Source organism: Emydura macquarii, unplaced genomic scaffold, assembly GCF_026122565.2.
Source record: "Emydura macquarii macquarii isolate MOO-44397 ecotype Brisbane River unplaced genomic scaffold, CSIRO-AGI_Emac_v2 contig_369, whole genome shotgun sequence".
Classification (NCBI taxonomy): domain Eukaryota; kingdom Metazoa; phylum Chordata; order Testudines; family Chelidae; genus Emydura; species Emydura macquarii.
In genome coordinates this window covers 11,519,515-11,546,949 of record NW_027130506.1, presented here as the reverse complement: position 1 = coordinate 11,546,949, position 27,435 = coordinate 11,519,515, and the positions used below count along the sequence as shown (strand labels likewise).

General features: G+C 45.5%; 1 protein-coding gene across 3 annotated transcripts in view; it reads left to right on the top strand.

Moving 5' to 3' along the window:
- Positions 1-27,435, top strand: part of ST3GAL1 (ST3 beta-galactoside alpha-2,3-sialyltransferase 1) — a 123,960-nt gene that overhangs the window by 51,711 nt on the left and 44,814 nt on the right. The window lies entirely within an intron of this gene.

Sequence of the window (27,435 nt, the reverse complement as noted above, 5' to 3'; positions counted from 1 at the left end):
AGCCTCTTTTTGTTACCATCTCTGGGCAGGGTTTCCTCCCCTCCCCACCCCCCAGGAAATTTCCATTAATAGACACCACTAGTAGTTAACCATGGCTTGTTTTGTTTCTTCGACAAAACACTTTAAAAAAATTTTTTTTAACCTGGTATACTGTTGGGCTGGCCTTTTTCCAAAAAGTTCAATGGGCTCATTTAAAATGTAAAGTACGGTCTTCACCTTGTTTTTGTTTTGTCTCTTTTGTTTATTCTTAAAGCACACAGTGATCTGAAAAAGAAAACACAACCTCTTCTGGCTTCTTTTTGAGCCCTGGCAGGATTTAAAATTAAGCAGCAAATTTGGTCTACATTTCTTTTACCTTTTTTACATTATACACTGCATATGTCATGGGAAAATGCATATTTTTTTAAATAATTTAACTTTTATAACATTACCTTAACCATATCAATTTTTACATAAGGTGTAACTGTTTGTTTTGTGCTTAGAGTTTTTACTTACCCTTATCAAAGTGATAGACTGATTATTCAGAGCCACCTTAAGGGTCAATGTTTTTAACATTGCTTTTCTGTGCACTTCAGCTCTGCTGTTGCTCCAGGAGGACACTTCCTTTTTAATTTCTTATTCTTTTACTGCAGCTTTTATCTGCTATTTTGTTACCAAAAAAAGGATCCAGAATCTTTTTTTTTTCATTCTTCTGGTTCTGGTTGCCCTGCCACAGCCATGACCACATTCTTTGTTCCTTATTTTAAAAAGATATTAAACCTATAAAGCATTGAGGTACCTCTCAAGGGTTGAATGCTTAATAAGAAAGCCAAACAACACTAGTTTACCTGTGTCTAGCAAAAAGTGTTGGTCAATTTTGCAACTTTGAATGAAACATTCAAATGGATTTTTAGTGGCATTATTTTAAAAACAAAAACAAAAAAAACCCAAAAACATTTTAATCTTAAATCTGCAAAACAGGGTTTTACAAACCAGAAGTATTGGTTTAGGTCCTTAAAACCTTACATGGTTACACTATATATTCACACACAAATTCTTTTCTCAACATCTCTTGCACTGCTTTATTAGTTTTCACACAGTTGTATACAGATTACATTCCCTTTTATACACTGGAGGCAGTTAAGTTCCAAAGGAAACCCCTACGTTCTTTTACTAATTTTGACTAAATTGTCCATATTCAAATTATTTAAATCAGATTGTCTCTCTGCCTGCAGCATTTAATTACAATTGATTATTTACAGACCGTTCGTTTGGGAAAAGGGCCCATTTTTCCTTCAGAGTGGCTGCAAAGAAACCGAGAATTCTATTCCTTATAACACTTTTCACAACTTTCAACTGTCCCTCCAAACTCTGTAGCGTTAACTACTCGCTCTCTTCCCTTAAATCACTTGCTTATCTCCCAAAATGACACCATTCCAAGTATTGCTCAGGGATCTGAATTCCCTGTGCCTGTGTTTACTCCTCCCCTTGTCTCCTGCCACAATGCCCCTCTGGGCTCCCATCCCATCCCAGACTCCAGCATGTTTTCTCAATCTCTTTGACCACATGGTTACCGCTGGCCTGATCCTGCTGCTTTCCTCCCAGAACTGTTTCCTCCCATGTACACAGGCCTTGTTTCACTGTCCATTTGGCAAGGAGGGTGGTATCCTCAACAAGCCTCCACCCCTCCTGGTCCATTTTCTTCATTCCCTTTCGTTCTTGTTGCTCTGGGGTGGTCATTCTGCCAGGTAGGTAGCAATCCTTTCTGACAGAAGGCCCAGGTATTAATTACTGTGTTAGACTTCACCAGTTCGGTCCAAAAGACCTTAGGTTGCCTGACTTCTCCACCAAATCTGTTACCCCCACACTAGGGCATCCCACCTTTACCCCAATCTGTAGGGTTCAAGGCATAACCCAGTTAATTTAGGCACACACACCCTTTCCCAATTCACACTTACGGCTTAAAGGCACCACTCCACCCTTCCCCAATCCGTAGGGCTCCAGGCGGGGAAGGCACCTACCTTTACTCAATTCACACTTTAGGACTCAGGGTCACCCATTCCCAGTCTGTAGAGCTCCAAGTGAAACTAACCTGGTTAATGTAAGTACCCACACCCTTTCCCAAATTCATAGGGCTCCGGGTGTCTGCTACTGTGAGTTTGCAGGAACTTTTTCCAGTGAAGGAGCCTTACCCAGTAATTTCCTATTAATGAACAATTACCAGAACAGAATACACACGCTAAGCATACACTGCTCACCACTCCCAATAAGGCAGATAAACTTCTCCTGGTGGCCAATCAGGATTAGATCATCTGGGACTCCAGCTTCTGCACAGTATGGTTGGCAGGGTGTTGAGGTCTGGCAGCTCTGGTCTTCTTGAGCTGTGTCCTGGAGTTAAGCTCCAAAGCACATCCTTTTGAACCTTAGTTTATATAATTAAAACTCGGGTCCTGCTTAGCTGTATCTTAACCAATCATTTAAACTAAAGTACTACAAACCACCAATCCCAGCCCCTTACGAAACAGTTCTTTAACCAATCAGATCTACCACCTTAATTGATTTCAATAGTGCACACTTAGTTATGTAACAGACAGAAACAATCAAAGAACCAGACAAATCTTTCAGATAAACAATAGAGAAATGGGTAACATAAAGGCAAAACAATAAAAGGTGTAGATTTTACAACCACAACTGTTAAGTGATCTCTTTCCAGACACAATGCCATCAAACAAAGTTTTCTTTAAACATCTTAATATCTGTTTCTTTATCTGGTGGTGGTAGGTATTATTAAGACAGTAGCACCTTCTTAACAGCCTGATATTACATTGTTTTGAAGTAGTTTCAGGAATGTGAAGATGTGACTACATGCCACTTAGCTTACGGCCGCTGTCTCTCCTAATATGGCTGCTACTGCTTAGCCCAAGAAACAGGGCCTCCTGTGGCCTCTGACCTGACAGCATAACATCAGTGCAATCAGGGATCTCGCCAGGGCTGGCTTTCACCAGAGAAAGCCCAAAAGGATAAAATGTAAGTGTGGTTCTTACCAACAGTCATCTCTTGCTCTTTGACATCAGAGCCTCTCTGGAATGGATTACTGGGTCTGAAACTCTGTTCTTTTGGCACTGGTGGCAGTGTTGGTGTGGGGAAAGTTTAAGGCCGGATCATGCAAAGTCAATGAGATCTGAGGGGATGTAGCACGTTGAAGATATGAGACCTTAGTGGGTACATAATGGATCTGATTTTCAGAGGTGTTGAGCACTCACCGCTCCTGTTTAGTTGGAGTTCTGAAACCCAAGCCCAGAGCTGTCCGGGGTAGCTTTCCTTCAGCCGGCTGTGAAGTTCTGCTCATGTTTACACTGTATGTTCTTTGAGTGATGGTCCCTGTTGTAGTCCACTGACGGGCACACACATGCGCAAGTGCCCTGAGCCAGAGCTTTTAAAAATAGCATCCGTTGGTCTGCGCATGCGCCCTTGTTCTGCCTCATGGTTTCGACCGAGGCGATAAAGGGCGGGGTGGACCAACTGCACCCTCAGTTCCTTCTCACCGCCACATGGTCCATGTCGGAGCTTCTGCTGTTCTCTCATCCCTCGTGACGCACTTTCCCTTTTTCATTAAAATGACAGTTTCATTCTGGTGTGCAGTTAGCATTTTGTTGTTTTTCTAGTAGTTTTTTAGTGGCCGGGGCAGTTTTCGTAGGATGTAAGGACTTTGGGACGCCGTTCTGGTGGTTTCCCGCCACACCTAGCACCATGCAATCATGGTCCAGGACTGGCGCGCATAGGTGCTGCAACAATATAGTAATGATAATACTACTCCCGGGGAAGCTGATTTCATTTTCTTTCTGCTCCATAATGCCAGTGTAACTAGGGATGGGGAGAACGGCAACAGCAAAACAACTGGGTGAGATGCAACCTCCTGTTCTGAAGGGGGGTGGGAAATCCTTCAGTAGTAGGCACTGTGTTCAGACAAATAGAGACGTGCCAGTGTGTGGCCCGGTGAATGGGCTTCTTTGTTTTCTCACAAAGCCGTATGGTGAGTAGCTTGCAGCAGATACTCTGAGCTGCTCTGTGGAACCTCGCCCGGGTTGTGGGGAGTGTTGCTGAAGGGCCGGGGCTGGTTAAAGGAGCCCGTCTCCCCAGACAGCACTGGCAATGATAGCAAGGGCATGTGGGGGGGTTTTGTTGTTGCTTAATCCTACTGTGCGAATGCAATGGAGCTCAATGTAATAGTTTCCAAACTGCAGCCAGAGCCGCTGAGCACCTGGCAAGTTTCAATGCTTTTAAAAGAGATTTTGTTTTAAAAAGGCCCGTTTTCGAGGCCAAGTGACCTGAGAGACGAGTACATCCTGGTTCCGCTTTGCAGCCACTGAGCAGATGTGAGTCCTAGCAAGGGACTTGGGGAAGTTGCAAAAGGTCTTAGTTACTCAGGGTTTCCACTCCCTGAATCCTTCAGCTGACTCATTTTGTGGCTTCCCATTATGCATGGGGGCTAGGTGATGGAGCTACCTGAAGAGGAAATAAAGGGCTTTGTCCAGCCACCGTGTTCAGTTAGGTCCGAATCCTGCAGCCCAGATTGGACTCAATAGTAAAGGTTCAGGTAGATGGAAATGGGAGGGGAGATCTCGTTGTCGCTGTGTGTGTGTGTGGAGGGGGGAAGGTTGATGCGGGGGAGTGCTGCTGTCTCCCTCCCTCTTGCTTTAACTATAGGACCCTTTCATTCTCTGAGAGAGCTTGGCTCCGTTAAGGATGGCAGACTCTGGCTCTTGCTCATTAAGGGTCAGGTTGTGACTGGACCGCCAAGGCTTTGTCGGGGTCAGGGCACACAAGAAGTTTTCCTTCTGCCTGTACATTGCCCGCCCGAGAGAACAGCACAATAGCAAGCCCTGGGAGCAAAGCATGCCCTGCCCTCCTCGTGCCCTGCCCTCCCAAGCAAACAAATGATCTAAAAGAGGGTGGTGAGGAGGTGGGGCAGAGGGGGCCAGCGCGTCGGGGGAGGGGAGAGAGAAGCATCATAGTGCAACCCCCTCCATGCGCCCAATCTGTCCCCAGGCCCCAGGCTTGGGCTGGCTCCGCACCATCCGTGGGCAGGGCTGTGCAATAAACAGCAGAGTCCAAAGTGCGTGTTACCTGACGCAACCCTCGTCCCCTCAAACCCCATTTCCTCCTTCCCCCTCCAAAAGTCCAATCCGGTCCCGGTCCCTCCCTGGGTGAATAAAGATTTTTTTATTTTGGTTTATGTTTAGTGTAACTGAAGATTTGTTTTAGGAAGAAGTCGTCCTGAAGCACAGACCAAAATGCGATATAGACGCAGCATACAGCATAGATCTCAGCCCTACCCATATGCCCACGCCACATCAGAATAACATTAAGCTAGTGGACATGCCCGTGGTTTCGTGTCTCCTTGAGGAATCCTTTTTCTATACTGATCCAAGCAAAGTGACCTGAGCACCAGCAAAATCCACAGGGAAAGACTCAAACAAGTCTCTCAGCACGAAGACATGCCTGAACAGGGACACTAGCTGTGTAGGTCGTAGTGTTTGGGAAGTAAAAGCTTCATGACACAGGTCAAAGGGCACAAAGCCTCGGTCTACAGGCACTGCCTGTGTGAAGTGAGTTTATAGATCCTAAAATACTTTGACATGATCACTGCTTTATTTTTCCTGCTTGCCTGGTGTGTCATTAGAGCTAACACCATAGTGCGGAGGTACTGGGGACTCATTCAGCAGCTGAGACTAGGCGACCAAATCAGGCTTTCCAGTCTATAGAAATGACATCCAGAAAACAACGTTAAAAGGGTGCTAAAGTAGCAAAGTCAAGAGCTCAATAGTTAGGAATTTCCAGATTAAGGCTGCCCGGGCAACTTTAATTCAGCTTCCTTGTGTGTATGCCTTAGGAGAGTCTTTAATTACGTGAGCACATTCTATTTTTTTCCACTAGAGCAGGGGTGGCCAACCCGCAGCTCACGAGCCGCATGCAGCTCTTTGCTCATACAAATGCGGATTGCGGCTCTTTGCTCTGCGCATTGTATGGGGTGCCAAAGTGAAATTGAGAAGCTGCTGCTGAAATGGATGGAGCAGTGGACTGAGCAGGAGTTTTCGATGGAGGGTAAGAGACACTGAAAAGTGAAATTGACAAGCTGCCGCCGAAATTAACGGATCAGCATGAATTGGCTCTTTGCGGTATCTATAGCTATTTTTTGGCTCTTCGTCTCTGACAGGTTGGCCACCCCTGCACTAGAGCCATCCACTTCCTTCCCCATCTCACCCACCTCCATGAGTGTGGGAATGGAGCAGCTCTGTGGCAATGGCAGATTTAAGGGTCAGCAAATGATGACTGGGGCCCCCGTCTCCTCCTCCCATCCGGCAGAGGAGCAAAAAGATGGGCCCTGCTGCAGGTTTTTATTGCAGGCCCCCCACTTCCCATCACATGTCCTCCAATCAAGTAAACTCTCAGTTTCCCTAGCAACCTCCCCCACTCATTGCTGACGTGCTGTCTGGACCCTGCATCAGAGCTGCTGTTGCTGGAGCCATCACTACCGTCCTGCCAAAGCTGCGAACCGCCACTGCTGCCACCACCAGAGCTAGAGCCAGAGCCACTTGGAAGAGCCGTGCACTGATTCCTGCTGCCCGCATTTGAATTTGCCCAGGCAATGGGAGGGGATGCGGGGCCTCCGTCCAAAATGGAGGCTCTGCTGTTGGTGGTCCTGCTAATCAGAATTCATGGCAGAGCCACCAATTTGGAGGTCCCCTCCCTGGGCAAATTCATAGACTATAAGGTCAGACTCATAGACTGTAAGGTCAGAAGGGACCATTATGATCATCTAGTCTGACCTCCTGCACCACGCAGGCCCCAGAACCACACGCACCCACTCCTGTAACAGACTCCTAACCTATGACTGAGTTATTAAAGTCCTCAAATCATGGTTTAAAGACTTTAAGGTACAGAGAATCCATCAGCAAGTGAGCCATGCCCCATGCTACAGAGGAAGGCAATTTTTTTTGCCAATCTGCCCTGGGGGAAAATTCCTTCCTGACCCCAAATATGGCGATCAGCTAAACCCTGAGCATGTGGGCAAGACTCACCAGCCAGACACCCAAGAAAGAATTCTCTGTGATAACTCAGAACCCACCCCATCTAACATCCCTTCACAAGCAATTAGCATATCTACCACCAGTAGTCAAAGATCAGTCAATTGCCAAACTAGGCTGTTCCATCATACCATCCCCTCCACAAATTTATCAAGCTCATTTTTGAAGCCAGTTAGGTTTTTTACCCCCACCACACTCCTTGGAAGGCTATTCCAGAAATTTACTCCTTTGATGGTGTGACCTGTCTGTGCCTAGGGTAGCCACCTGAAAATGCCAAGATCAGGGCAGGCTGTAAAAAGAGAGCAGATTCTCCCAACGCTGATGGGTGGCACTGAAGTCAGACTTCCCAACCAGCCACAAACTGCGCTTCTGAATCCCCACACTGGTTATCAAGAAGCCAGTAAACTAATACACACAGTCCCCTTTACTGCATTTCAGTCCCTGGCTCCCACTCAGCCACTGGGTCCAGTAAAGAGACCAGTTATTTAAACTCTATGTTCTTTACTAAAAAGGTTCCCTCTGACCCCAAAGGGTCAGCCACAGTCCAGATCAATATAAGTTTGGATCTTACCCAGAATAAGGTTTACCCCAAAAAGGTTTATTGTAAAAAGAAAGAAACAAACCATAAGAGAAATGTTAAAGGATTAGAGCAATCAGATACATACAAATGATTGAAAGTCCATAATCATCATGTTTCTGGAAGAATTGTGGAGTTGCAGGCTTGTATAGTTCCTCTGGTGTGCATCCAGCATCTGGATGGGTCTTTGTCCTTCGGTTCAGTTGCAAAATGAATTGATCCAGGGGCAGGTATGTGTATATAACTGAACAGAAACAAAAGACAAAATGGTTTCTTTGGCTTGGCCTTATACACCCTCTGGCCCTGGCCATGCGGTCTTGTGGAATATTACAAGAACTAAAATGGAGTCCAAAGTCACATGGGCCAATCCTGGTAACTCTTCAGGAATTCCTTTAGTTTCTTCCTGGGCCCCTTGCATCTGTGAGTGTCTTAATGGGCCATTAAGCAGGCTATTGTCTTGCCCCCATCCTGTCTGGGGTGTTGCCCAGGCAGCACAATTTGAAATACAGATATCTCAAATATATCTATAACTTCCATTTTACATATTACACCCGAACATAAGTATTATCATCTAACTTAGCATATTATAACCTTTCCAACAGTACCTGACATGGCATATCTCACATGAATTATTATGATTTTGACATACTGATGTCAAACAATATAACAAATGCTCTCCCCTCCATCTACCCAGCATGAGAGATGGTTAGAAACCTGCATCTAATTTCAAGTCTAAACTTCCTGATGGCCAATTTATATCCATTAGTTCTTATGTCCACATTTGTGTTGAAGTTAAATAATTCCTCTTGCTCCCTGGTATTTATCCCTCTGATAGGTTTACAGAGCAATCATATCTCCCCTCAGCCTTCTTTTGGTTAAGCTAAACAAGCCAAGATCTTTGAGTCTCCTCTCATAAGGCAGATTTCTATTCCTCAGATCATCCTAGTAGCCCTTCTCTGCACCTGTTCCAGTTTGAGTTCAAACATGGCGACCAGTGCACTGCTCTTCCTAGAGGTTCCAGCAGGTGCAAACAATGACAGCATCCTATGCCAGGTATACGTTGTGTGGCCGAGCAGCCCTGAGCCTCCAGGGAACTCCCCACAAGTGCATGGACCCCATAGCAGCTGCACTAGCTATTCCTCTGCCTTTGCCATCTGCCTCCCCTCAATTCTGTGGCTCCGCCCACACACAAAACTGACACAGTCACCATGGCGAGGGACCCCTGCCTCGCTGTCTCAGGGCTGATGCGTTTGCATGGGTTGCATGCGTCTACCACCGCCCCGAGCCATCAGCCCCCTAGGATTCCAGGGGATTCACACCCACCTATCCTGCAGTGCCTTCGCAAAACCTCATATTATTTGAGCGTGCTGGTAGCAGAAGAATTTCCCTCCCGATGCACTGCGCCTGAGCCGGTGGCAGGAGATTAAATTAAACTAAACTTCCTATCCTTGCGAGAATACCGGAAGCCAGATAGCCTTAGCAAAGCCACGGAGGAGGGACAAGGAAGCAGGAAAGTGGAAGAAACACGAGCCAGACCACAAAGCTGAAAATAAAGCAACCTTAAAAAAAAAAAAAAAAAAAAAGCCCCAAAACCCGCAACTCCTGGAAAATTGAAGCGCCTTTAAAAAAAAAAAAAAACAAGCCCAGTTCTGTTTATCATAAGTTCCTATCCTACCCTGCAGGGGTGGCAGCCACTGGGCATGCCCCAGTGCTGAAGGGCCGGCTCTTGTGAAATGTAGTTTGTTTCCATAGCCTCGTCTTGCTGTGGGACACTGAGAAGTATGTGTCTGCCTCCTCTGGCCTCTTCCCAGCCCCACTCTGCTTCTGCCCATCTCTGCTAGATTCTGCCCAGAAAATCCACGCTTTTTTTAGGATTAACCCACAACTGAAGGATAAATTTAGCAGCACAAAGACACGCTTTATTTAGACCTATACTTCCAACTTAGTAATTCTCATCCTGGAAGCTGTCTGAAAATGAAAACCATAAATACAAATACAAGCCTGGTTTTAGAAAACAAAAAAAGAAAGACTTTGTTATTACAAACTGCCTCCAAAGATCCTAAGGAGTAGAAACTATCATTCTGTAAACGTCCTGATCAACTCCTGCAGTCTGCAGTAGGAAGTCAAGAGCTGCCTCTCAATTCAGCAAGCACGAATTTATCCTTGTGTCAAGGCTTAAGTCAGGAGAATGATTCATGCAGTACCACTGAAATTGCCCTTGTACTAGTAACTGATCTAGAGAAACTTTGCTTGAACCCAGCACAATGGAAGACCCTGCAGAGCTACAAACAAACAAAGCAGAAGATCCTATAGATGCTCTTAAAACCCCAAAGATCCTGTAAATGAACTTGAAAAGAACAAAATCAAAGGCCCTGTAGATGAGCAAGTCAACAGTGAAGCAGGTCAAAGCATTCTGAAATAAGTTTGACAGTCCCATCTGATAAAAATCACTTTCAAGACTCAGTTTTATCTGCTAAGCAGTTGTGTATGCTTGTACAAACTGGTCCTTGCTAGCCCACCGAAAGTGATATGCCAAATGGACCATTTCCTTTTTTTTTCCCCCCTACAAACCACCATTTTTTTATTTTCATTTTACAGAATGAAAAATGCACCGCATGAGGATTCGTATATCAAATGCCTTAGCATATTTGTCAGATTATGCATCACTGTCACATTTGTTGGTTGTTCAGGGATACAGAAACTCGAAAGTCTACGTGGTTAACAGTGATTGGAAGAATGTGCTAAAGTCCATGTCCATGGGAGGAGAAAACAACATGGGCAGTCACATGTGACAACTTTACAGCTTGCGAAGGGTCATGGCATCAATGCATGTTTTGATAAATATATTAAGAAATGGCACGAAGTACGAAAAATATTGCTTCACACAGTCAAAACTTTAGCTAGTTTAGGTCTCCCCTTCCATGGCCACTGTGATTATTGGAGAGCAACAACTGTGGTATTTACCTGAGTACCACTAAGCTATTCGATGGGAAAAACTAATGATTACATCTAAAAATAATCTGTATCATCAAACTCTTGCTCAAGAGAGTACAGCTTTGTAAAAGAAGAGGAACTTGATGATGCACTTCAGGCCACTGTAGAAGTTGACGGGATAGATGCAACAGATGAAATTCAACAGGCTTCTGAAGAATGAAGGAGACCTTTACATCTGAAGGCGCTCTGCAAGTCTAGATGAGCAGCTTGAATGAAAGCCACTGAGGCAATGATAATAAATTGTCAGAGTATATTGAATGCCTAGAAGATAAAACTGTGGCTGAACGCAGGACTAGGGAGGACAAACGTTGAACAAAAAGCAACCTGTCTTTGATGGTGTGGGTGTTCTACCTCAATCTGTTATCCTGGCATAGGATCTTAGTTCTGATGGCTGCAACCTCTGGAATCCTTCAGTCAAAGAAAATTGACCCGTTTTAAGTCCTCTAGACATTTGAGAGCACTGCGAATGAGCTCAGATGTGAAGAAAAGTATGAGGAAATTGTAAAAGAATCGCAGAACAGGTGGGAAGCAATGGGTTTTGAAAATGCAAACTATCCACGCCGTAGGAAGAGACATGTACACCACATGGAGGATGAATTTGAATACGATTCTGTGTTAGAGGCAAAGGATAACCATCAAAGGAGATATTTCGATATCTTAGACAATATGATTGGGAACTAAAATCTTGATGTGAGAGATTTCAAGAGGTAGCTACTCTACTTGGTTTTCTCCATCCCAGTCACCTTTAAAATATAACTTCAGAAGAGTCAAAGAAGGAAGTGGGACAATATTCATATTTTTCTGTAAACTTGGGTCATGAGATTGTCTTTCAAGATCTATTATTTTACAAAGGACACAGGGGTATTCAGTTTGAAGTCCAGAGCTATTTGAATTTCAAATATCAGGTGCTCTTGATGACCGTTTTTCCAGAAATGGAAGTGTTGTGTTGACGTTTTCTCACCATATCAAATGGAGTGGCCAGGGCTGAACGCACTATGAGCACATTAAGATGTGTCAAAAACATGCATTCGCACTATCACAGACACACCTCAGTAACCTTGCTCTTCTTGCAATTGTGACAGATGAGATGGCCAAGTTGGAGTAGGATGGCATCATGGAACACTTTGCCAAGGAAAAGTATCGCCGTGGTGCAAGGTTCCAATCATTGGAAAAATGCAACCAACACAATGTGGGTGAGATTCCACTTCTGTTTAGGCCTCTGATTTTTTGTTTTATTTTTGTTTTAACTTTTTATCTTTAGAAAAGACTATAAAGCTCTGATTCCCCTTCCATGTTGCTACCTGTGATGCAGGTAGCAGGCAGAAGGGAATCAGGGGGAGCCTTGTGCCTTTTTTCATCATTCTGCCATGCAAACAAAGACCCAACTGGGCCCATAGTTTGAGGCTCACACAACCTTGCACGCTAATAAAATCTGGTGTCATTACTAACTAGCTGTATTTTGAATGATTTTAAGCTGAAAGTTTTCTGGTTGGGTACTAAATGGTGATGTCAAAGTTCTCTGTGGGCTCTCTCTCCCCCTTGAATTATCATCAGCAAGCTGTTGAGTTACTCAAGCTAGGCGCAGCTCTGTTTCTCAAACCGTCATGATTGCAGACAAGAAATGCATTTCAGCACTGTGGCTGCAAAAACAAATGTCCACTACCGAAATGAGAAATGGAACAATTTACTACCTGTAGTAGATTAAAAAGCTGCGTTGTTAGAGGAGAGTTGGGTCAAGCGGGATGAACTGAGTTTGTTTTTAACGTAATACAAGATGACTTTTTGCACTCATATTACGTCAGTTTCCTGTAACCCACAACGGCCCAGTGTACTGCCTAAGTCTGCTCTATTCCCTTACCTTGTATACTTCACATTCTTTTCTGCTGCGTACGTAAGAAAATTACTTGTACCGCTGACAATGGACCAGATCCTCAGCTGGCATGAGTCAGGGTAGCATCATTGGAATAAAGATTTAAGTCAATAGTGCTGCATCAATTCACACCAGCTGATTTGGCCCCGTAACGGTAATAATATATTGGTAATTAAAAAGCTTTCTTTTTTAAATGATCCTCTGGGAATGGTCCAAAGAACTCTGCTCGCAGTGCACTTATTTCCCTCGTGCTCATTTTCTCTTTCTAAGTGGGGCAGTGTCCCCATGAGAACAAGCAGCCATTACTGGTCAAACTCCAAGCTGATTGCACTGAGTTATCAGTTTAAAGCGCCTAGATGACTCTAATGTAGCCCTTCTCCATCCCTGCTAATGCTTCTGAAAAACAGGGATGCCCTTCAGCAGCTGCTACATCTCCTACACAAAAAGTCATCTGTCAGTTCCCCATGGGGCTCTTGACTGCTAAACTCTGTTAGTAATGACTTACTTATGAACGTGTAAGTCAGAGCTGGCGGCAGCAAAGGGCCAGGTTCTATATCTAGGGGTTCCCGTCAATGATACATCTCGAGACCCCACCCAGTCACCTGGGAAATCACAGCTATCCCCTGGGTGCCTCCAAAAGGCAATACTTCCCCTCTCGCAAGCACACAGTCTGAGTGTAGAAAGTGAACCTTTTAATAAAAGGAACGAAGTGACACAGCACTGGTTTGGGCAACCATAATTATGAACACAGTGAGCCGAACCCACCCCAGCGTACGTGGGGCATGTCCTTCACCTCTCCCTTCTCGCTTTCTCCTGCCCCACTGACCATCATAGATGCAGCGTCCACCTCTCTGCCAGTCCCTGTGGAGATTTTAATTAAAGGTGAAACTACGTGGGTTTTGCCTATTTCACTGAAATGAAACCACATAGATTAAAAGGGATGCTCACTCCCACTTGAAAAACAAAGCTCTGCTGAAGATTGTTGGTGTTTTATTATTTTCAAATGAGATACCAACCCACGTCTCTGCTACGTGGTCATTGGGGGAGGCATTTTCAAAAGCGTGCAGTGGTGGCTTAGCTCTGCTCCCACTGAAGTCAGTGGGAGTTTTTTCAGAAACTTCAGATTTAGGCCAGTGCTGAGGGCTTTTGAAAATTCCACCTCAAAAGTTGCCATGACAGTTCTGACAAGAGTGAGAGTTTGAACTGCAGGTTGTGTACTTATTCCAAATTCGGTGACGTTTCCTTGTCTAAATCACCACTCCGTTCTCAATCGGACTCAATAGTTTTACTTCCTCTTTTCAAACTAATGTATAGTGGTGCCTGTGTGCTGCTAAACAGTTCCCACATTGCACCCCAATTGTGGCTACATTTCAATCATGAGTGAAGTGATTTCTGTGCATGTAAAGTTCTGAATGGGAAGAAAGCCACTTGTGTAAATGAAGGCAGAATTCAATGTCTACCTCTTAAAGTAATTACACTCCTTCTCCACCAAAGGGCTTCAGGAGAGGGCATGGGTATGGGAAAGTGCCACACTGGTGAAAGTCTGTCATGTAATGCGCATTTGTATCACCCAAAACCTTCAAATGGAAGTTGTACGCATGAACTTGAGAGTTAGCTCAAATGTTACATCTCCTCTGCTATCTTTGTGTCGAGATCATGCCAGCTGCTGCTGAGATCTTCCCTGATGCTACTAGAGTTATACCAGACATGAAATTCAGTAAACTGGGGGTGAATCCTGTCCCATTGGGTGTCTGGATGCTACTCAACCATTCTTGCTGGGGATGAGTTTTATCCCTGGCTCCGGAAGATATAACTGCTGAGTGAAATGTCTTGCAGTTGTCATGCACCAGATTGTACCGAATGGCAGGTATCCACAAGTATTCCCTACCTCTGTGAACACTTCCTGAACAGTAAAGGAAGTGCCTAAAAGTAAACAGTAAAGGAAGGAAAGGAAGTGCCTGTTCCTAGGAGTAAAACAGGTGTCCAAACCCTGCCTCAATAACTAACGACACAGTATTGTTCCAACTTCTGCTGTACCTTTGAGATATGGGACCAAATGCAGCCCTGGTGCTGAATGCAAATTCTGTCGCCATCACACGAGGTGTGCCTGATGGCACTTGATTCATGGACTCTATGATCTGAGCCTAGTACTCCAAAGGCAAAAGCTTTGCTTTCATATATGGGTTGCCTGATTTGGACACTGGTTTCTTTTGTGTTAAATTTCCCGTTTGCATAAACACATGGACTACAATGACATACTCCTTTTTTTTTTTTTTTAAATAGGGAAAATCCATTTTGTGCCATATTAATTAAATCTTCTTCTGCTAATCTTGCCTATATAAGTAAAGGATACTTTGAATTTCTCTTTGAACCAGAAACCCCTTAAATATGCAAAGAGCGCAGGCTGCCTTAACATTCTCTCTTGTATTTTTAATCACGTAAGAAAACTGAGAAAAGGTGCTGCAATCAAGAAAAGGTGCTGCAATCATTGGAGGGTGGGGGGGATTTCCTCGGGCTTTCAATTATCAGTATCCACACAATTCAATATTAATGTTTTTAATGCACTTTAGATTGCACTGTCAAGCCACCATATGTGCGCCTTTGATATATGCAAATCCTTTTTGTATGCAACTCTTGACATATTTTCATATTCAGGATTATGTGAAGCCCTTTTCGGTGCCCCTAATGTATGCTAATCTTTGTTTCTTTAAAAACACTTTTCTAAACTCCAGCCGTAAAGCCGCAATTTGTGCTTCGCTGGAATTCTTCATCCCTGCAATTCCTCTCCTGTGTACAGGCTGCTCTATGGATCCAGGTTCCACTGACAATGAGTCAAAGGCAAAGCTTCCATTGACTTCAGTGGGGCACGACTAGGTGCTATGTGCAGAACTTGACTTTTGATCATGCGGCCTTTGTAATATGTGGGGTGGGAGGAAATGCAAGCAGCATATGCCAGGCCAAACTGGGCACACTTTAAATTAAGGGTATAAATAAATCATGATAAATCCTGCATAAAAATGAATAAATGATTAATATGTGGTTCAATAAATTTTTAATCAAACTGTCATCATTTGTTACAAAGTTCAATAGATCAACAGGTGGCTTATAACATCCTTGAGTGGATTATAGATAGTTATGAGCACACTGGTTGTCTGAAACTATTTAGTGTGCATCCACTACATTTTCAAAAGGATGTGCAACAGATTGCATATGTCCTCTTTTGCACACATACCTTTGCACAAACACAAGCTCTAAGGTATATGCAAACGCCGATATGTGAGTGCACACCTATTGGAGTTTATGTGTAGGCGGTTTGACACATGCATTTCTGAAATTGGCTCAGAATGTACAAAATACACGTCTGTAGCATAAGAAGTGCAAAAGTGAAATCGCAGCTACGTTACTGAAGGAACAAATCCCTGAGGTGATATCAAGTCTTCCTCAGAGAAGATTCAGTGTGTATAATGAATAAATGTTTAATGGAGCCTCAGGGTAGCTGGTGTAATTATCACAAGACAAAAATTGTCAGTTTACAAGGAAACAACCATGCAAAGAACTATTTGTCCTCATTTCAAATTAGAAATGTTCAGGGAATCCTAGATAGGATGGCCAGAGATGAGCACGTGGGCCAGACAGTCTGACTCCTTGTAATTGGAAGGATTATTCACTACAAAAAGACTGCCTCTGCTTTATCCATTAGTGGATTAGTTGCCCATATCAGAAAAGTTGCCCATGAAGTTGCCCAAATCAGAGAAGCTACCACCTAGTTTGTCCCAGTTCAGCTTTTAAACTGTCACCGTGCAACCCAACATGCCAGCCTAGCACCGTGTGGGGAGGTGGGGAAGGAAAGGGTGTGTATGGAAAAAAGTACACATGCAATCTGTTGCACATCCTTTGGAAAATGTAGTGGTTGCACACTAAATAGTTTGTAAAGTGTCAACAGATAACAACAAGTTGCAAACATAAATAGTGTACCTCAAGAGCTTCTGATGACATGTCTGCTATAGTGTAGGGTAGGAAGAGATCTGATAACACAAGCATAGCGGGGAGAAAACTATGGTTTCTTCACTGAGCTGAGGATGGTTACGTGGATGACCAGACCTGAAAGTTGCTTCCCAGCAATGCCCATCTGTAAAGGACAGTGCTGCCGATGATTTATCTTCCACTGCTGCTGTTATCAGCACGTTGCTGGTGAGCGTTGTTACCAGATTTGCCCTTCACCTTAGGGTATGCTCATTTTTTAGGGTTACCTTCCTGGAAGGGGGGGGGGTGATTCTAGGGGTGTGATTCTACTAATGTACTGCTTGTGTTACTTGTGTGTTCATAGGGCTACAAGCCCCCTCCCAATGGAGCTATCTTGCAGGACCTAAGATTTTCAGGGCTGGGTTCCTCCAGCACCAGATTCAAAGAAACCCCCCACAGATACACACATTTCAGATTAACTGAGTGCGTCTGAGCGGACCGGGCTATCAGCACTGTCAGCCGACCCCTTATGTGTCCCTGAACTCAGCAGGCTGGGTGACACCACACTTTCAGTGGCTACCTTTATATGCCCCTTTGCCATGCACCAGAATAGAGCACACTTCTTGAGCAGGCTGGGTCTAAACAGCACTTTTCGTCTACTCCCCTCCATCTGCCCCTGGATTCAATCAGGCTGGGTCAAACAGAACTTGAGCCGCACCCTTAGTTGCCCCTGGACCGCATAGGCTAGGCAGAGTAGCACTTTTCAGTTGTCCCCTTCATATGCCCCTTTACACCACAATTGTTCTAGCAGTAACCCCCTTGATGAGCAAACCCCATAGGATTTTTGTGCACTCCTGGGATCTTTGGCTTAGGTGAGAGAAGCGTTGCTACGGAGCAAGATAGGGACCAAGAACACAAAGGAGTAAAATAAAGTTTGGAGAGAGAGAGAGAGAAAGTGGCAACCAGCTTGATTATAACAGTTATTTTATTGCTAGGTATATAAAACTTATGATACTAATAGTAATACCATACAAGGCGAGAAAACAATCAAACGCTTACAATACTACACAATTACAGTTGGGGTATTGGAGAAAGCTAGTTCAGGTTTGATTACAAAAGTTGAAAGTTATACCTGGAATAAGAGAGAGGGGGGGGGGAGAGAGAAAAGGTGTGTTGGGTGAAGAAGAGGGTGGGGTTGATCTCACCACTCCATGCAGTTCAGAGGTTTCCAGGAACAGGTTTGTCATCTTAGGGTCTGGAGTGCTTTGAGTCTGGCAGAGCCCCCAGCACGATCAGTCAGGAAGAGAAGACAGGTTACAGTGGAACTGATGCAGAGTTTGGATCCAAGCATCAGAACAGAGGTTTGACTTCTGATAGGGGGTTTTGTAGACCCCAGGTTTGTTTATGGATAAACAATGTTTGGACAAAAGGAGCTGATCCTTCCTGGAAGGGCATCTTTCCTTGAGAGAGAGCTCACAATGCAACCAGGACACAGTGTTTTGCATATCAATAACTAGAATGGTCTGATAACTGCGGAGCTGGATGTGTACAGGTGTTAGTTCATTTACATCAAGAGCAGAGATCTCCCAACATGCAGTGCGTCCCTGCTTCAGCAATCCCAGAGTTCACTGCGTGTTCCATCTTCGATGTAGATGAGGCTTCTGTTCTCCATTCATGTGCTAACTGAGATGCTTATGAGGCATGGGGAGTTGTCTCACACTTGATGGGCGGGTTTCAGTTGTGTCTCCTGCCTTTTCATATTGAGAATGTCTTTGGTTTCTGGTTCAAGCAGCCTGCAGCGGGGTGGGGTATTCAGGTGAGCAATTGGGGTTTTGCGCCCTGGTTCCCCAAGAACACAGAGCTGCTAGGTAACAGCGTCTCTAAGCTGTGAAGCATTCAACAGCATCCAACGTATCTTGCTGCTCATAAGATGTTGGCACCAGTGTTCCCGAACTGGACCATGGGCTCTTTCTCTCACAGGTGCTCTAGTTTATCTCTGAAACCCTTTAGAAAGTAAAAATGCCGAAATGACGTGTACTGCAAATGGATCAGCAGGGGGGCACACAGTGGTACATTACCCTGCATTCGAGCATGGTTTTAAGATGGCGTAGCTTCACAGGGAAGACAGTTGCCCCCTAGCATTAGTTGATCTCTGCTGCGGCTCTCTGCTGTCACCTAGGCCTTGGTCAGAGCTTGCACATGGCTTACCAGCATAACAGCTGGTCCTGAGGCTGACGTGTTGGCACACAGATGGCATTTGCATGGAGATGCCAACACGGGCTGCAAACTTAGCTGTATCTCACTCTTTTATAACCATTATGAGCTAGGAAAGATCAGCCGGGGAGGTTTATTTTGGAAGGTTTTGGCTAATTACCAGATGTTAATTACCAGATGTTTTTCCACATAGGCTGGCACAGGCTGAAGTGTGGTTAAAGTCAGTAATTGATGTCGATCTAAAATGGCAACTTACTCAACTCATCGACTCCCTATAGATTAAACTGATTCGGGCTGTAACGCCAGTGATTTCAGTGGTTCATGTATCTTCTAGTCATCACTTGTTATTTCACTGACTGCTGGCCCTGCTTGGCGAATGGAGTTCGATGAGGGAGATTGATTCTGTCCTGCCTCCGGCATTATTAGAACAATTGTTAGCTGCCTTCTCCAGGAGGAAGTTCAACTACCGCAGTGACTGAGGACAGAAGGAGTATCTGGACTGGTGGTGATGAGGTCAGAAGCAGACAGGTCACAGGTGGATTTTAAGATCTTGGGTTGAGTTGGCAGCACCTGCAGCTAGAAAAATCCGTCTTTTGACTTGTAAACAACGATTTGGATCAGGGAGGGAGAATAAATATGTAACCCTAGAGAGTCATTTTTACCGAATCATTCTTCACGTACAGCCTGATCCAAAGCCTACTGACTTCACTGGCTTTGGATCAGGTCCCTTGAGAACATGATGTGGCTGCAGTCAGTGCAGCTTGTGACATATCCCCAGAAGTTCATTGCTGTTGCGCTCTCGATTAGAAGAACTCTACCATCCTAGCAGAGGCTGTTTAAGAATGCCAGCTACAAGGTGCTCAGATACTAAGGTGCTGTGGACCTTATAAATAGAAAGACATATGTAAGGGCAGAAGGCACTGAAACCTAAGGGGAATACACCCAAATATAAATCAGAATAATAGCTTCTTTCAGGCAGCGTTGTTGTAGCCATGTTGGTCCCAGGATATTAGAGAGACAAGGTGGGTTGTGGTAATATCTTTTTATTGGACCAACTTTTGCTGGTGAGAGAAACAGGCTTTCAAGCTCCACAGAGCTCTTCTCCAGGTCTGGGAAAGGTACTCAGTGTCATAGCTCAATACAAGGCAGAACAGGTTTGTTTAGCATATTTCAAAGGACCATTTCCAGGCGAAGTGGCCCATGCTCTGAAGTGTCCCTCGCCTCAGTTAGCCAGAAGATGGGAATGGGCGATAGGGGATGGCTGAGTGGATGATGACCTGTTCTGGTCAGTCCCTCTGACGCACATGGCATTGGCCACTGTTGGAAGACAGGATACTGGGCTAGCTGGACCATTGGCCATTCTTATGTCCTTCCCTCCTCACACCCCCATGACTGGAGAGGTGTTAACAGGCCACTTCATCTTGAATGGACCCTTGAGATATGTGTCAACTACTGATGCTAAGCAATTAGCTGTGATGCTTGGAGCACCTTTCCCAGACCTGCAGGAGAGCTCTGTGTGGCTCCTAAGCTTGTCTCTCTCACCAACCAATAAAAGACATTACCTCACCCACCCTGTCTCTCTAGCTTCTTTCATGGCATTTCCAGCCCAGGTGACAGCAGCAGGAATTTGGTCTAGAAATAAACCTGGCACTCTGCCTATGGGGAAGCATGCGCAGCACGTGCACCACCCCTTCAGGGATGCTAACCTCCCTGTCTCGCCCCCACTCCATCCCTTCTGCCCCCCTGCGCTCACCGGCTGGCCCACCGGCACCCAGAGAAGTGCCAAAGCCTGGCTGGCACCCGAAGCAGCCCTGAAGCCTGGCCGGCTCGCTGTTGCCCAGAGCAGCCCCTAACCCTAGCTGGCCCACCAGCGCCTGGAGCAGCACCAGCTGGGGTTCAGGGCTGAGCCCAGAGCCCCAACTGGCTAGAAGAGCTCTGAGCACCACCGCAGCCCAGCCCCCCTGCTCCATTACCCACTGCCCATGAGAGATGGGAAGAGGCGTGGCTACCACGGCGTCTACATTGCAGATTGGAGCGTGCCTCCCCTTCCCGGGTAGACGGACAAGCACGAGCTTGGCTTGAGTTAGTGCACTAAAAATAGCAGGGTGGACTCTGGAGTATGGGAGGCAGCACAGGCTGGCCACGCCAATACGAGCCTGCTCAACCCCGGGGGTCTGCGGTTGGGTGGTTAGCCCATGCCACAGTGTCCACGCTGCTCCTTTCAGTGTGCCAGCTCCAGTGCAGATGGTGGGAGTCTGTCCAGCCAGGCTGGGTGGCTTGCTCCCAGCCGCAGTGTAGACATACCCTGAGAAACCACTCCTTGAGGAAGTAGGTGCCGAGGTATGTAGGGGTGGGGAAAGCTTCTACGTCCGCTAACCTCCTCCTCCACCTGTTTGGACAGGCTGTGTCTGCACTCTCCAGCCTGCGGGAGATGGGGGCATGTTGCCATGGGAGCGTAGCCAGGCTCCCAGACTCTCCCGGCCCAGCCTCTCCCTGGAAAGCTGCAGAGGGGGTTTCACTCACAACCCCGGGCTGTGACTTTCATTGATGTTTGCCAAGATAACGGTTTATTTTCAGGGACCAGAATCCAGGTTTCCCATGCAACTGCCTATTAACCCTATGCACAGAGGTGGGCGAGAAGGCCATTTATTTAACCTGACGCTCTGCTATGCATCTAACTAAGCACTCAAATAGGGGACTGGACTAGATGACCTCTCGAGGTCCCTTCCAGCCCTATGATTCTAAGCATAGATCAAACCACCAGGCAGAGAGAGCTCCTATCTAGCTGCCTAGCCTGGGCTTGCCATGAAGTCTGCACGCTGAAAAGGTGAGATAAGCATTGATTTATTCACCATTAAACTCCTGAGATGCTTAACTCTCTATAAACTGCTTCCAGTTCTTTCCATTCGTTATGATGGACGACATGAGGCCAGCTCCTTTTCCCGATATCTTTCTCCATCTTGGAAAAATTTCTGGGAATTGCTGCCTTCTAACCAGGCCACCACCTGCATTTCCTCAGAAGGTTTGATGCTTCGAAAACATTTGGCTTCACAAAGCGCCTTGGGTGGATGAATTGGTGTCCCCTGGGGTTACAGTGGTCTAATAAATCTAGGGGTTACCCACTGGCCGTCTAGCCTGCTTTACGTGCTGTGACCCATCAAATAAATTTGCGTATCACAATGCAGTAGAAAGTAGGGGCAGAAGGGTCTCAATATAGATTAGAAGGAAGGTTGGACCCTGAGCCACTTGTTCCATGGCTGTGGGCGTTCGGTATGATTGCACCTTATGTTCTAAAAATGCAAAACAAACCAGCACTGGGGAGGAAGAGGATGGCAGGGACTATTTAGCTGTTTCAAGCAAAATCCTCTCTGATTTTAATTAAGTTGTCAAATGGAAAATGGGGAAGTTATCTGGCAACACTGTGAACTGAATCACCCTCCATTCACGTAGGTGTGCCTATTAGCCGTTCATTCATAGAAATCTGTCACAAAGATTCTAGATCTTGCAATACATCTGTGGCCCACAAAGCCTTCATTCTTTTCACAGTGGGTAGGTCTTCACGGGAAAGAAAGGTATGTTCTTAACTCAGGTTAGCTAACCCATGTTAGCTAACTCAGGTCAAAAAAGCAGTGAAGACAATGGCAACCCAACCTCACATTATAGCCTATAAATGAGCCGGGGGCTGAACTTGGGCTGCTAACCCAAATTAAAAGCCAAATTACCCTGTCTTCACTGCTTTTTTAACCCAGGCTAGCTAACCTGAACTAAGAACACGTTTTTTTCCTCCATTGAGACATACTCTAGGATGCCACAGTGGTTAATCAAAACATGCCCTTGCTGGCCGGGACTGAATTGTTATCACACAGGACGCGGGAAGTGATTATTCCCCTCTATTCGGCATTGGTGAGGTCGCATTTAGAGTATTGTGTCCAGTTTTGGCCCCCCCACTACAAAAAGGATGTAGACAAGTTGTAGAGAGTACAGCGGAGGGCAACAAAAATGATTAGGGGGCTGGAGCACAGGACTTATGAGGAGAGGCTAAGGGAACTGGGCTTGTTTAGTCTGCAAAAGAGAAGAGTGAGGGGGGATTTGATAGCGGCCTTTAACTACCTGAAAGGAGGTTCCAGGGAGGATGGGGCTAGGTTGTTCTCAGTGGTGGCAGATGACAGAACAAGGAGCAATGGTCTCAAGTTGTAGTGGGGGAGGTCTAGGTTGGACATTAGGAAAAAGTTTTTCACTAGGAGGGTGGTGAAGCACTGGAATGGGTTACCTAGGGAGGTGGTGGAATCTCCATCCTTAGAGGTTTTTAAGGTGCGGCTTGACAAAGCCCTGGCTGGGATGGTTTAGTTGGGGTTGGTCCTGCTTTGAGCAGGGGGTTGGAACTAGATGACCTCCTGAGGTCCCTTCCAACTCTAATATTCTATAATTCTATGATTCCTCCTAAAGCTCATGCTCCTGCCACTGGAGTTGAAGGAGACTCAACCTCAGCTGTTAACAGTCTAGGATCTGTGGCCTGGTCTGCACTAGGAAATTAGGTCGGCATAACTACGTTGCTCCAGGTGTGACGCAGTTAAACTGGCCTAACCCCTGGTGTAGACAGCATTAGGTCAATGGGAGAATTCTCCTGTCGACCTAGCAACTGCCTCTCGGGTAGGTGGAGCACCTACGCCAGTGGGAGAACCCCGCCTGTTGGCGTAGGTTGTGTCTTTACTGAAGTGCAACTTTAGCGCAAGCTTCAGCCTTGGCGGTGCAGACAAGGCCTGTCACTGCCAGGGGAGCAGTTCTCAGTCTGTTCAGCAGAGGACAGGGGCACACGTGCCTACAAGCCAGCGCGTTACAATCTCTGTCACCCCAAACTCTAAGGCTGTGTCTATGCGTACGGATGTACAGACGCTGCACGCGGAGGTATAAATAGCAGCACAGACACTGAAGCTCTGCTTGAGCAAGTAAAGACATGCCAGAACCTCAGGGCTTGTACCCTACACGGCTCGCTACACGTCCCAGCAGCGCCTTCCCCTTCTAGATTGCCGCTTTTAGCGGTGTGGTGTCCCACTGTTGGAGCCTTACCTCGTTGCAGGGAAAGGCTCCAATAGTGGGGAAAGATTCTATCGGGGCGAGGAGCAGGGGAAAATGCTGGCTGCTCCCCAGAGCTGGAGCCTTTCCCCGCTGTCTCCCACCTGCTTTTCACTGCTGCATGTAGCTTCCGCACCACAGTGCGGGCGCCGCCTGCTATTCATCGCAGCATGTAGTTACACGTACCCTGCACAAGGCTGCAAGCGCAGCTAAGGCCTTAGCGTACCAAAACAAGAGGCATCCAGTTAAGAAAGATTCACGCTCTGATTACACTGAACGCCGCAAAGGGGCGGCAGATTCTCCCCTAATTGCACAATTTATCTAGCATAAGCAGAGACTCTCTCCAGTGCTGCAGCCTTCAGGAGAAGGTTATTCCAGTGTCTTTTGGAACAGGAGTCAGATGCTGGTCTGGGAGTCCAGGAGAAAGGTGGACGGGGATGTGCCTGGGTGGGGCTGGCAAGCCTGGAACAGCTGTCCTCCTTAGATCTACATCGCATGCCTGGGTTCAGGAATTAGTTAGGGTTCTTTAAGGGGTGGCGCCTGCTCTGGAACACCTGTGTAAATCCAGGGTCACTTCAACCTCTCCCACAGGTTTACAGAGCAGAATTTGGCCAGTTGTCTTTCAGGTGAGCCATGGAAATCCAAACCCAGCCTCTTTGGTCACTGAAGTCACGCTGGCACTTTTTTGCAAAGGAAGGGTGTTAACCCTGATCTTTGGGGTCATGCCAGACATTGCCTTCTGCCTCCCTTTATTCCCTCTGGAGTCACAATCGGACGTGGAACCCTTCACTTCTTGCACTACTCTGTGGTGGGGACGGTTGTTTTGTGCGTGTGTGTGTGTGTGTGGTGATTCCTATTTGTAAAGCACTTTGGGATGGTTTTATTTCATTACCATGACTTGAATAAACCAAAGCTAGAGATATCTATGTGAGGAAATCTATCCACTGCCCCCAGGAGTCCTTTCCCTTGTGCCCCTTTAACCCAACACACTGCAAGCTGACATCAATCTAGGGAAGTGTTTTTTTCAAAAATGACCAGATGTAAAAAGCTCCATATAGGCTGGCACCAGGGTTTGAACCCAGGACTTGTAACAGTAACCTTGAGCTAAAAGAATAACTCCATTAAAAAGTAGCAGGCTGTAGCCTCAGGTACACCAGACTAGAAGGTGATGCAAGCGATACTGTACTAGTGTGGGTTATATTTTCAGCATAGCAAGTAACCTATCGTCATCCTACAACACAGGGATATGGGTGGCAAATGGCTGGCTTTACCTGGAAACGTCTCGACAGTTTGTTTAAAATGACATCCGAGACTCCCCGCCAACAACATGTTTTCATAGGATTAGACATTACATTAATTACTGCTGACCAGGCAGAGAAGTTACTCTGTATATCCTTCTTGTGCAGGATTTCCTTATATTATTTAGTTCATTTAATCTGTGTGCTTTATCCTGAACTCTTAATTGTGTAGCTGGAAAGTGGCCAAGGACATTCGTGAGACCCTTGGTCAGTGATACATAAAAGACTGTCTTCCTGGGGAAAAAACTGATTTATGTTCCTGTTTTCTGTAACACGGGGGAAAGAGAGAAAAACTGTAGCAGTGAATTGAACTAAGAGGTTTTATGAACTAAATAAACAATATAAAGAGGATTAGCTTGTACTCTTCTTTATGTCTCTGCAACCTCACTGAAATTACTGGTATTACATGATGTAACTAGATCTGCATCCGATCCGCACCCTCCATAATCAACGTGTATCTGACCCACACTCTGTCTTTTATGTGTATCTGCATCCGCACTGCCCCAGCACCATCAATCAGCTGTTTGGCAGCGGCCTTGGGGCTGACAGCTGCTCCAGCCTTGCCCCAAAAGTCACGGAGGTCCCAGAAAGTCAAGGAGATCCCGGAAAGTCGCAGAATCTGTGACCTCCGTGACCAAATCGTATCGTTAGCTCTGAGCTGCAGACAAGGCCGTTTTAAGACCTTCGTAGGCCCTAGGCACACTTGCCTTCATAGGCCCCCCAACCGAAATAACTAATTTTATTTTAAGCTATTAATTTAAGCACATTCATTGCGAGGTTTTGTGGCCCCTAGTTATGCCACTCTGAGCAGAATGTCAAATAAAAATTGTTTACAATTGAAACCTGCATTTAATGCATTCCCTTTTGCTAATATTGTAACCATATTCCTTAAAAGCTTAGAAAATTTTAAATCTGGTCACAGAATTAAATTTACAATGGATATATGTAATAATATAATAGTAATTTGTACCTTAGATAAATATATTTAATTTAAGAAGATATGAATTTTGATTTTATCGTTTGCTTTTCAAATTTTTGGATAAATTTTATTTTAGTTCACAAAATTTTTTGTAGGCCCTGAAAGTTTCGTAGGCCCTACGCACTGTGCCTGTTGTGAGTAATGGATAATATGGCCCTGGCTACAGACAGCTGCTTCTCTGCCTTTGAAATCCACATCCGATCTATGATCCACAACAAATGATTAGTTTAAAAAAACTTTAAAAAAAAATACCACCAGTACTGGATGGAGAAGTAATATGTAGAGATCTAGAAAGGTTAGAAATAAGATCAGAAAGAACAAAACCAGATTCAGCGTGGAAAAAATGCAGGCTACTATATCTGTGTTTAGGGAGGGGGAGTAATCTAAGACACAGATGTTCCATGAGCAGGAGAAACTTGCAAAGCAGGGATTCCGAAGCAGGTAGATCTGTAGATGATAGTGGATACTGGACAGCATGTAAACTGTGAGTTTGCAATACAATCAGCAGTAAAAAAAACCCTCCAATACAGTCTTGGGTTGCATGGGCAGAAACATCATATCCTGGGACAATGTAACAGTTCTGTAAGGGTCTAGTATAACAGCACAGGGACGGGTTGTTTTTTGTTGTTGTTTTTTTTAATTCTAGGGAACAGAATAGCATTGCCACTTGCGGAAGGCACTGAGAAAAGAACCACAAGAAATAATTGGGGCTTGGAAGGATTGATTTATGTGGCAAGATGAAAGGAGCCAAATGTGTGCAGCTTGGCTGAGTGGTGATCAAAAGGGAATGTGAGAGCCTGCTGGTATTCGGAGGTTGTGAACTCCCGGAAGGGAGAGGATCTCATTTCGGGTGATATCACGTGGAGTAATGGGATAAAATGAGCTATGGCAAATGGAGAGGAGAAGCTACTAGAATAGGATCTAGAAGTCTGAGGGATAGTTTACAAAGAGAAGTGGTAGAAGTCCAGTTGGAAACTGGGGACATTTGATACTGAATAGAACAGGGCATTAATGAATCTAGTATACAGGGAATAACCCAGCCATTCCAGAGGAAACTGTGCTGATCTCATCATCTTTCACTTCTTCTTTAGGTTTTCAAAAAGAAACCCTGGCAGTGCTGCCAGATTTAACCCTTTCTTCACTTCCAACTTTTCTTCACCCTTTCTCTAAAATTGTGGCTTCCAGAGTTCTAGCCTCACTCCTTGTACTACTGTTTCTTTCTTGCCCATATGCTCCAGACTGCTTAAGTTCAAGTGCACCAGGTTGCATGTGGGAGGCTTGGAGGCATTGACATTAAAGGGAGTTCAAATAGCCTGGCCTATAGCACAGTATTAGCTAATGCCACACTGGGACAATAACTCAGTACAGTCAGGGGAACATGCCACCACGTGAATCAACAT